Raw genomic sequence first — 9,202 nt, forward strand, 5'->3', positions numbered from 1 at the left:
TTAAACAGGCTTTATACACACCTGACACAAGAAGCAAGAGCATTGCAATGTAAGTGTATGCATTTTTTCTAGTTGAACAATGGAGATTTTTTGGTTGCACACTGTAATTGATTTCAAATTAAGTGAGTTTTGAATTTTGCCATTAAAGAGGGTTAATGCGGTGCTCTCTAAACTTATGTCAATTGTAGAGTGTAATTTGTTATTTTTGCTATATGTTTAAGGCATTTGGATTTGAGATCAAAATATGATATGATGAATATGAAACAAAAGTACAAACAGCTTTTATTTCATGGTATTTACATGCATATATGTTTTATCGTTTTAGAAATGGCTGTTTTTGTGTTGAGTCCCCCCATTGTCAGCTTTGAAACGTAAGTTACGGATGACTGAGAGGTGTTAGCTGTTGCTCAGGTGATTCCTTTTGCATAGACTGTTCACATACAGTCCCCTCCAAAAGTATTGGAACAAGGCCAATTGCTTTGTTTTTGCAATCAACTGAATACATTTGGGGTTGAGTTCAGAGTCAGAATTTCAGCTTTTATTTAGGGTATTTACACCTAGATGTGTTAAAATACTTAGAACATAGCAGACCACCCAATTTCTAGGTGAGCAAAAGTATTGGAACAGAGTATTTAAGTAAATGAAAGTAAATAACACTAAATATTTAGTAGCATATCCCTTGCTTGAAATAACTGCATCAAGCCTGCGACCCATTGAAATGACTAAACTTTTGTATTCTTCTTTTGTGATTCTTTTCCAGGCTTTTACTGCAGCCTTTTAGTTGTCCTTTGTTTCTGGAAGTTTTCCCTTCAATCTCCTCTTCAGGAGGTCAAATGCATGCTCAGTTGGATTTAGGTCTGGTGATTGACTTGGTCAGTCGAAAACCTCTAAAACCTAAAACACTTTTTCTCCCAAATGAAGTAATTTGTTCTGTTGGCAGTGTGTTTTGGGTCATTGTCTTGCTGCATGATGAAGTTCCTCCCAATTATTTTGGATGCATTTCTCTGTAAGTTGGCAGACAGAATGTTTTTGTAGACTTCTGAATTGATCCTGCTGCTACCATCATGTTACATCATCAATAAAGATTAATAAGCCAACTCCCAAGCCATGACACTTCCTCCATCATGCTTCACAGATGAGCTTGTATGTTCTTGATAATGAGCAGCTCCCTTCCTTCTCCACACTTTGGCCTTTCCATGGTCTCAAGATTATGTGTTCGGTTGAATCCTCCTGATCCTGTACAGAAGGAATCTGCACGACCCGATGTTGCTGCAACTTTGTTTTTGAGGTCCAGCTGGTTGTCCAGGACCATCTCCAGGTTCTTAGCAGAGCGGGAGGCAGTCAGTCGTGTCAATGACTCAGAATAAAATAATACAACATTATAAATAGCGTATTAACATTATTAGGTAAAGACTAAAATGATACAAATTATATTATACAACGGATAGGTCCGGTCCATTGTCTCTCTTGGTCAGTTTGCGTTCCAGCCGTGCCAATATCCACGATATACACACGGCTAAATGGAATGTTCACACACCTTTTAATATTACTAACGTACGTAGATCACCGTTATTTACTTTGTAATCGAAATGAACGTAACTTGACGTTATCATCTCACCGCTAGTAGTGAACCAATGTAAAATAATTAAGCCTTATGGAACGAGAACCCGTGGTATAGAACCCGATACCACGGGTTAAAATGACTGTGTTTTTTTTTTTTTTACTTTTAAGCGCTCATTTTACCAGCAATCCGTCAATGTTAAATGCTGGACCCCGATGGCACCGAAAAAAATACAGATTTCACTGAATATTCCATTGTTTATATGTATGTGGTTCGAAAACGGAGACGTAACAATGGCAATTGTCGCTGGACACTTGGTATGTCCGGCCTTATAAGTCCAAAGTCCCTGATTACTTTTGAACAGTTAAAATTGATTTTGATAATAGACATGTCAGACTTCAATCATGTTAACACTTTCGAGCGACGTTTAAGTAGCAAATAACCGTGCTGTATCCTTCTAACGTAATTTACATAGCAACTGAACTCTCAGATCACGCGGAATCACAAGATAAATTAATTCAGAAAATGTATAACGTGTGAAGATTTAAATCGATCCTATGGTGGGACATTTATGGACGGTGCGACAGAAAAGTGCAAACATCGTGTAGGATGAAGGTGATGTCAGTCTCCACACTAATGGGTAAGAATATTGTTATAATTACGATGATTTATATTGATATTATTATAGTAGTACCATGCCTATATTAGTATTAGTTGAAAATTATAATTACAATAATTATCATGACTCATATTAAGGGCTTGGCCAACTTCAACCGAGTGAAGGCAAGTGTAATGTAACAGTCGAATTCAAGAACAGCTGCAGGAAAAAGTGCGCACAACCTCGTTGGAATTATTTTTGAACTTAGGTGCGAAAGGGTTAATAAAGCACGCTACAACAGCAACAGCTGTTGGAAGAAATGTTTATTTCAAAAACTATTGTTTTTTAGTTTAAGGTATATATTGTGGATATTTTTCAATGGTGTCAATACTTATGGAGCCCAAATTGTATATGCACTGCATATACACTCTTTTTTGTTCTAAAAATCGTAAACGTTAGGAAGTGGGAGGGGCAAAGCAGGGCAGTTTTATACAAAGCAGGGTTGCAGAGAGGATACTTTTGCTGTATGAATGGTTTATGAATCGAGTAAGTAGGAATTTTAATTGGTGTTGAATGTAATAATTTCCGATCTATAATCACAAAAATGTTTGTACATATGACACGATGCGTGCACAGCCCGTAGGGTAACCCTTTATAGGTTATATATCCCTGGAAATACATGTAAGCTACATTTTGAAATGCATGTGATATATAGGCTATATGTAGCGTTAATTTTAATAAGATTAAATAGCCTGTATATTTGAAATGTGGCCGGTATATTTTTATACATATCTTCTACTTACATTATTTATTATGTTATTTAGTACGGTATATGTCGAAGGAGTGCCCTTAAAGGAACAATTGTTACGGTGTCACCTTGACTGCGTCGGTGTATGGCAAGAGGTTTAACATACAGTTTACAGGTAGTTTGCTAATAGTTACTTCCTTACAATATGTTTCTACAGTTACAAAAAATGACCACTCAATGCCAACCTTTCAAAACATCAAGAAGAATCTGTGTTGAAGCTATGCTTCTTTATATAATAGGGAAACTACATTTTAATCCTCCGTTTTGTGTAAAATAAACTGTGTAAAATAAACGCAAGACTTGTAAAATATATGTTTATGCATGTCTCAAGTTCAGTCTCAAGTGAGCCTAGATTTAATTAATTTAAAAGGCAGCACTCATGGATTAATTCTGACCGTGAGAGATTGCCCAGGAAATATAAAGACACATGTTGGCAAGGAGGAGTTGCTTTTCTAACAAGGCCCTCTCCTTGCATAACTACAGAACAGAATTCATTCTAACACAACTGGGCGGCATGGATGGTGCAGTGGGTAGCACTACCGCCTCACAGCACGGAGGTCCTGGGTTTGAATCCCTGTCGCCCGGGGCCTGTTTGGAGAGTCTAAATCACCCGTAGGTATGAGTGTGTGAGTAAATGGTGTGCGTGCCCTGTGATGGACTGGCGACCTGTCCAGGGTATATTCCTGCCTTTTGCTCAATGTATGCTGGGATAGGCTCCAGCCCCCCTGCGACCCTGTTCAGGATAAGCGGGTTTGGATAATGAATGAATGAATGAATGTCAGTTCCCATGCATGTTTTTATTGTCTTGAATAGTCTGTGTGTGGGCAGCCTTCCAGGTCAGATGAAACGTTTTGTGGTCATTCATACCAGACACTAGTGCCGACTAGTGAAGAGATTTGTGGGTGATGGTTGCAGTGATTGCAACCCTGTGCATGAACAGAATTGCATGCCTGTGTATACACTGAATGCAAACACACACACAACCCTATTACACTGTATGATCAGTGTGTGTGTGTCATAATCCCTTTTAATCACTTCATTGAATTATTGAATTAATCTACTGTATGAAAATAACCTGATTGATTGCTCAGTGCTCAACTTAAATACTCCTTTTCTTGACGCAAGCTTAAAATTGACATACCCATAATAAAATGATTACTATTCTTGAACTATTTTGACTAAAGGCATAATCCTGGGGTCTTCTGAAAGTTAAACATTTGGGGTCAGGATTACTCAAAATATTACTTAAAGTTAAAGTTGCAGCAGCTCAATCACAGTGAAAGTGCAAGCTTTCTTTCTCACTGACAAGAATACTGTTTTTGACTGGATACAGGATATTGTAGCTGTGGCTGGTGCGCTTAGAAGCACAAATCCCCTTTCAAGTTTGAGGACAATATCACCAAAAATGAGCATTGTGCATTGTTTTTTTCTAATCAATTCTTTGATGAGCTGAAGTTATACTGAATGTTCTTTCACATGGATGGGGGTTACGCATTTTCTCTGCAACTACATTACAAATACTGGTCAGAGATGGTTGTGCTTGTGCTCATCATGTTCGAGAGAGACTATACAAAACTGAGATGATAGAATTTCTATGTACAAGTACTTTTGTAGAAGAAAGGAACGGTGAAGCGGACAACAATGATAATTGCTCCAAGAAATTCAATGGGCTTTCTATCAATTCTAACTAAACTATTGGCATTCTATCAATGTTTCTCTGAGCACATTTTAAAAACAAGAACCTATTATGCATTTGTCCACTGAACACTTGTCTTGAAAAGGACACTGACATTACCTTAGTTGTTGCAGTATGTGGATGTACTAAATGCAGAGAAGCTGAGGTACCCCCACACTTGATTTACCACCTGTTATGATCCTGATTTCTGTCTGTTAGTTTATTTGGTATTTTTGTAAATGTATTATTTTTCATATTCATGTCTGGTTTTCTGTTTACATTCATTAGTCTTTGCATTCATTTTCCCCTGTGATGTCTGTGTCTGAATGTTTTCTGATCTCGAGTCACTCCCCTGTCTGTGTGCTTCACTATTCAGGGGGTTTCAGAATTTTCCGGTTTCCCACGATTCCACTGTCTCGCTGTTCTTACGTACTGCTTTCTCTCCATTTCATGCTTGCAGATAGCACTAATATACTAATCCCAAATAACATAGAATTTGTACAGTACAAATTATATTAACACACTAATATGTTCCTCTAACTAACAAACTAACATTCACTAGTTTTGGGTATTTGTAATTTAATCACGTAACTAACAGACTAACTCTACCTCTACTTCAATATTCCTCTATAACTCCGCCTCCCTGTTCTATCCCTAAATTGCTTGCCTTGATTCAGTGAAATGTTTGTACCTGCTCTCCACTATCTCTACATTCCTTAACTCTGTGCAATTGTCTACTCCCTAGTCCGACGCCATTTGTATTACATGTGTGTCTGTGAATCCAGTCCCGCATTTTTGTGCCTTCCTTGTCGTTGTATAATTGCCCTTTCATGTGTCTCACCTGATGTTTATTTGTTAGACCACCCTCACTCCCATGCCCCACCTAGGTTGTCTCATTCCCCTGTGTATTCATACCTGCCCTTCTCAGTTGCACCTTGCTAGTTTGTCATATCCTGCTTTCCAAAACCTGAGCCCTTATTTTCCTTTACTCCAGTTTTAGCCTCCTTGTTCCCGAGCCCTTGCCCTTGTGGCATTCTCTATCGTTGGTTTTTGTTTTCTGGATTCCTGTGTATGAGCCCCTGCCTGATTCTCTGGACTCTTCTCTGGTTTTTGTGGATATCTGTACCTCTGCCTTATTTGGTCTGACTTTTTCATCATCCCAGTGCCTGCTATTGGTTCCTCTGTTCCCCCAGCCATGACACAACTGTTGTTGCTAAAGCAATGGCATCTTAAAATAGTTTATACAGATAGAACCGTGAGTTTTAACGCTTTAAAATGGTATATCCTTGGCCGGTGAGACTTAGGGGGTTAAAAGCCTACATTGCATTTGTTAGATACAAACAAACCATGATGACAGTAGTACACATTGCGATTCAAATTAGCCACTGCCTGGGAAAAGGCATCAGAGTAGTATAAGTCCAGGAAAAGTATATAGTTATTTTAGGTAAATACATAGTTTTCCAGTATTCCCTTTTTCCCTAAAAATATAACATTACCAGGCCATAGAGCCTGTCATTGGATCATTTGTGGTCATGTAATGGTTCAACATTTCATGGGTATAAAGATGTAATGGCGCAGAATTCAGATAAGTGTCTCTTCAGTGATCAGTTAAAGCAAAAAAAAAAAGGTGTAGGACCACAATATAGTGCTGTTGGGCGGTAGCAGGCTGTTGTAACTGCCAGACCCAGGTGGAATTTAGACCAGTACTGTGCAGATTAGTTTTAGCCAATAATTACGGAGCCCTTGACCTTGTATATTGACCTTGATGTAAGAGGTCAAATGGGTGTATGGTGGCCCTGCTCACCACTGTCGAAAACGAAATTACTTTTGCAAGCAGAAAAGGAAACGGGCAAAGCAGTAGTTGTGCTTTGAGAATAGTTTTGCACACTTGTTCAGATTATGTGCATGTTAAAAGTGTGGATTTCTCCTCGACCGTCAAAGTCAACAACATTCCACTCAAAGATGGGCTTTTTTTGTTTTGTTTTAGCGTTTGTCTTTAAAGTAATGCCTCGGACACTCCTGTTTAAGTAAGCTCATGTACGCAGAAAAAGTGTGAAACATACCATCCTGAACTCTGCCCGCATACCAAAAAAACTTCATAGAGGTTTCACCATTCAAACTGCGTTGCACAGTGTTGTGTGCCTTTATACACGCCTGACACAAGAAGCAAGAGCATTAAGTGTCTGCATTCTTTCTAAGTCGGAATAAAATAAAATGGTCCGTTATTAAGCATTTTAGTCAGTTTTGCATTTTTCCGAGGGTTAATCGACTTGCAGTGCCCTCCAAATATGTGTCAACGGTAGAATGATTTTTTTTCATCAGTGGATATTGCATTTTCATCTTACTATGGCTGAAAAACATCTAATCTGGTTGGGGAGGGCAGCAGTAAAAATATCACAAGCGACTGTACGCAGAAGGCTTTGAGAGTAGAATTGCATGTATAGTATAGAGGCAAGATGTGAACCTCTTATCAGCATCCCACCTCAACTGTGCAATATGGAGGAGGTAGTATCATGGCTTTGGCATGAATGGCTGCTTCTAGAACAGGTTCAATCATCTTTATCGGAGATGTAATGGTGGAGGGCAGCAATAGGAATTATTTGAAAGTGTATAGACAGATTTTGTCTCCCCATGTACAAGAAATGTGTCTGACGGTTCATCCTTCAACAAGACAATGACAAAAAACACACAGCTTATGCAACCAAAGCATTCACCAGTGGGAAAGATGGTAAACTTTTGGACTGGTCAAGTCAGTCATCTGAATTAAATCCAACTGAGCATGCATTTCATATCACTTAGAACTGTAAGGGCAATTTTAAAAAAAAGAGTCAAACATGGAATGGTTGCAAACTTGTCAGAAAGAAGACACATGCGCAGGTTGTCCCCAGGGATGGCGAGGATGAGGAAGGCCATAACGAACCCAAGGATCACTGTTTAAGAATAGCAGAGATTGGTTGCATCTTGCGGTCGGCAAGTCTCAAAAAGCCATAAAATTATATCAATGATTGTAAAAAGTTTTGCATGGAGGAATGTTCAAAAATCCCTCCAAGGTACTCTAACCTTATCGCGAATTATCGGAAAATACTCATAGCTGTCATCTTTGCCAGGGTTGTTTGCGAAAAAATAATAAACCATGGGAGCCAATTATTGTGAATTTTATTATTCTTTTTTTTTATGTATGACTAAATGTATGATTAATTCCATTGAATCTTTAATAAAGCACACTTTACACATGTTGAAAGAAAGGCTTATGTCAATAACTATTGTTTTTAGTTTACAAATATTGTGTTTAGTGCACAGTGCGTTTTTCTCAAATGCGCCAATAATTATGGACAGTTATTTTCTGTAGGAGAGGTTTGACAGCGCCATAAGCACGTGTTACGAGACAAAGAAAGACCCTGCTCAGGACTAGGGGTCGTAAAGTGAAAGTGGGGTTACCGAATACTTGTTCGCGCGTTCTAAAGCAAAGAAAACGCGGTTTCAGAGATATTGGAGCCTATTGCTATGAATGATTTGGTGATGATTTGATGCTGGCTACTGGTAAGTTTGAATTTTAATGAATGGAAAATATAATATATATTATTTTTTTGCACATAGGACACGATGCATGTACACCCCTTAGGGTAGGTCTATATGCTACATATTCCTGGTAATACGTGTAGCCTACATTTTGAAATGTAGCTTCCTATATCAACGAGATTAAATAGTCTGTATATTTGAAATGTGGCCGGTATATTTTTCTACAGATCTTATATTTACCTTATTTCTTATGTTGTTTTAAGGAGGTAGAATGGAATATATAAAGTACCAATTGTAGGTGTCACATGGTCTGTATTTCAAAACTGTCGCTGTAGGACACGATATTTAACGTAGAGTTTATAGCTAGTTTGATAATAGTTACTTCCTGTCAATATCTTTCTGCAGTTAAAAGAATGACCACTCAATACCAAGCTTTCAAAACGTCAAGAAGAATCTGTGTTGAAACGATGCTTCTTTGCGTAATAGGTAAAATACATTTTAATCCTCTGTTTTGAGTATAATTCTGTATAATAAAGTTAAGACTTGTAAAATAATGTTTATGCATGACTGAAGTTCAGTCTCTAGACTGAATGGTGCACTCAGAGGTGAACTAATTCTGACCGTTTTTTGCTAATTACCCTGAAATATAAAGACAAATGTTGGAAAGGAGTGGTTCCTTTTTTATCAAGCACTTACAGAAACACTTACAGAAAATAATTCTGATACAGTTGTGGTAGGTTTCATATTCACAATATTGAATCATTGAATATATATTATTTCAAAGACTGAAATGTTTTCCTTATTTGAGTGTTAGCGATTGTTTCCCGGGAATCTCACGACAAGCCTTTCATCAAATAATCATGGGACTTGCTTAATTGGATTAGCATGAAGTACATTATATATATATATATATATATATATATATATATATATATATATATATATATATATATATACAGTGGTGTGAAAAAGTGTTTGCCCCCTTCCTGATTTCTTTTTTTGTTTGTCACACTTAAATGTTTCAGATCATCAAACAAATTT

At 37.7% G+C, this 9,202-nt stretch overlaps 1 protein-coding gene across 3 annotated transcripts in view; it reads left to right on the forward strand.

Moving 5' to 3' along the window:
- The first annotated feature begins 5,296 nt into the window (after positions 1-5,296).
- otos (otospiralin) overlaps positions 5,297-9,202 on the forward strand; it is a 14,246-nt gene continuing 10,340 nt past the window's right edge. For 2 of the 3 annotated variants that reach the window (XR_009708703.1, XM_061241242.1), the window contains exon 1: positions 5,297-8,647. The gene's annotated coding sequence lies outside the window, so the exon portion shown is untranslated. The remainder of the gene's footprint in view (positions 8,648-9,202) is intronic. The other variant, XR_009708702.1, reaches the window with a different exon arrangement.

Source organism: Conger conger, chromosome 5 (assembly GCF_963514075.1).
Source record: "Conger conger chromosome 5, fConCon1.1, whole genome shotgun sequence".
In the NCBI taxonomy this organism is placed as follows: domain Eukaryota; kingdom Metazoa; phylum Chordata; class Actinopteri; order Anguilliformes; family Congridae; genus Conger; species Conger conger.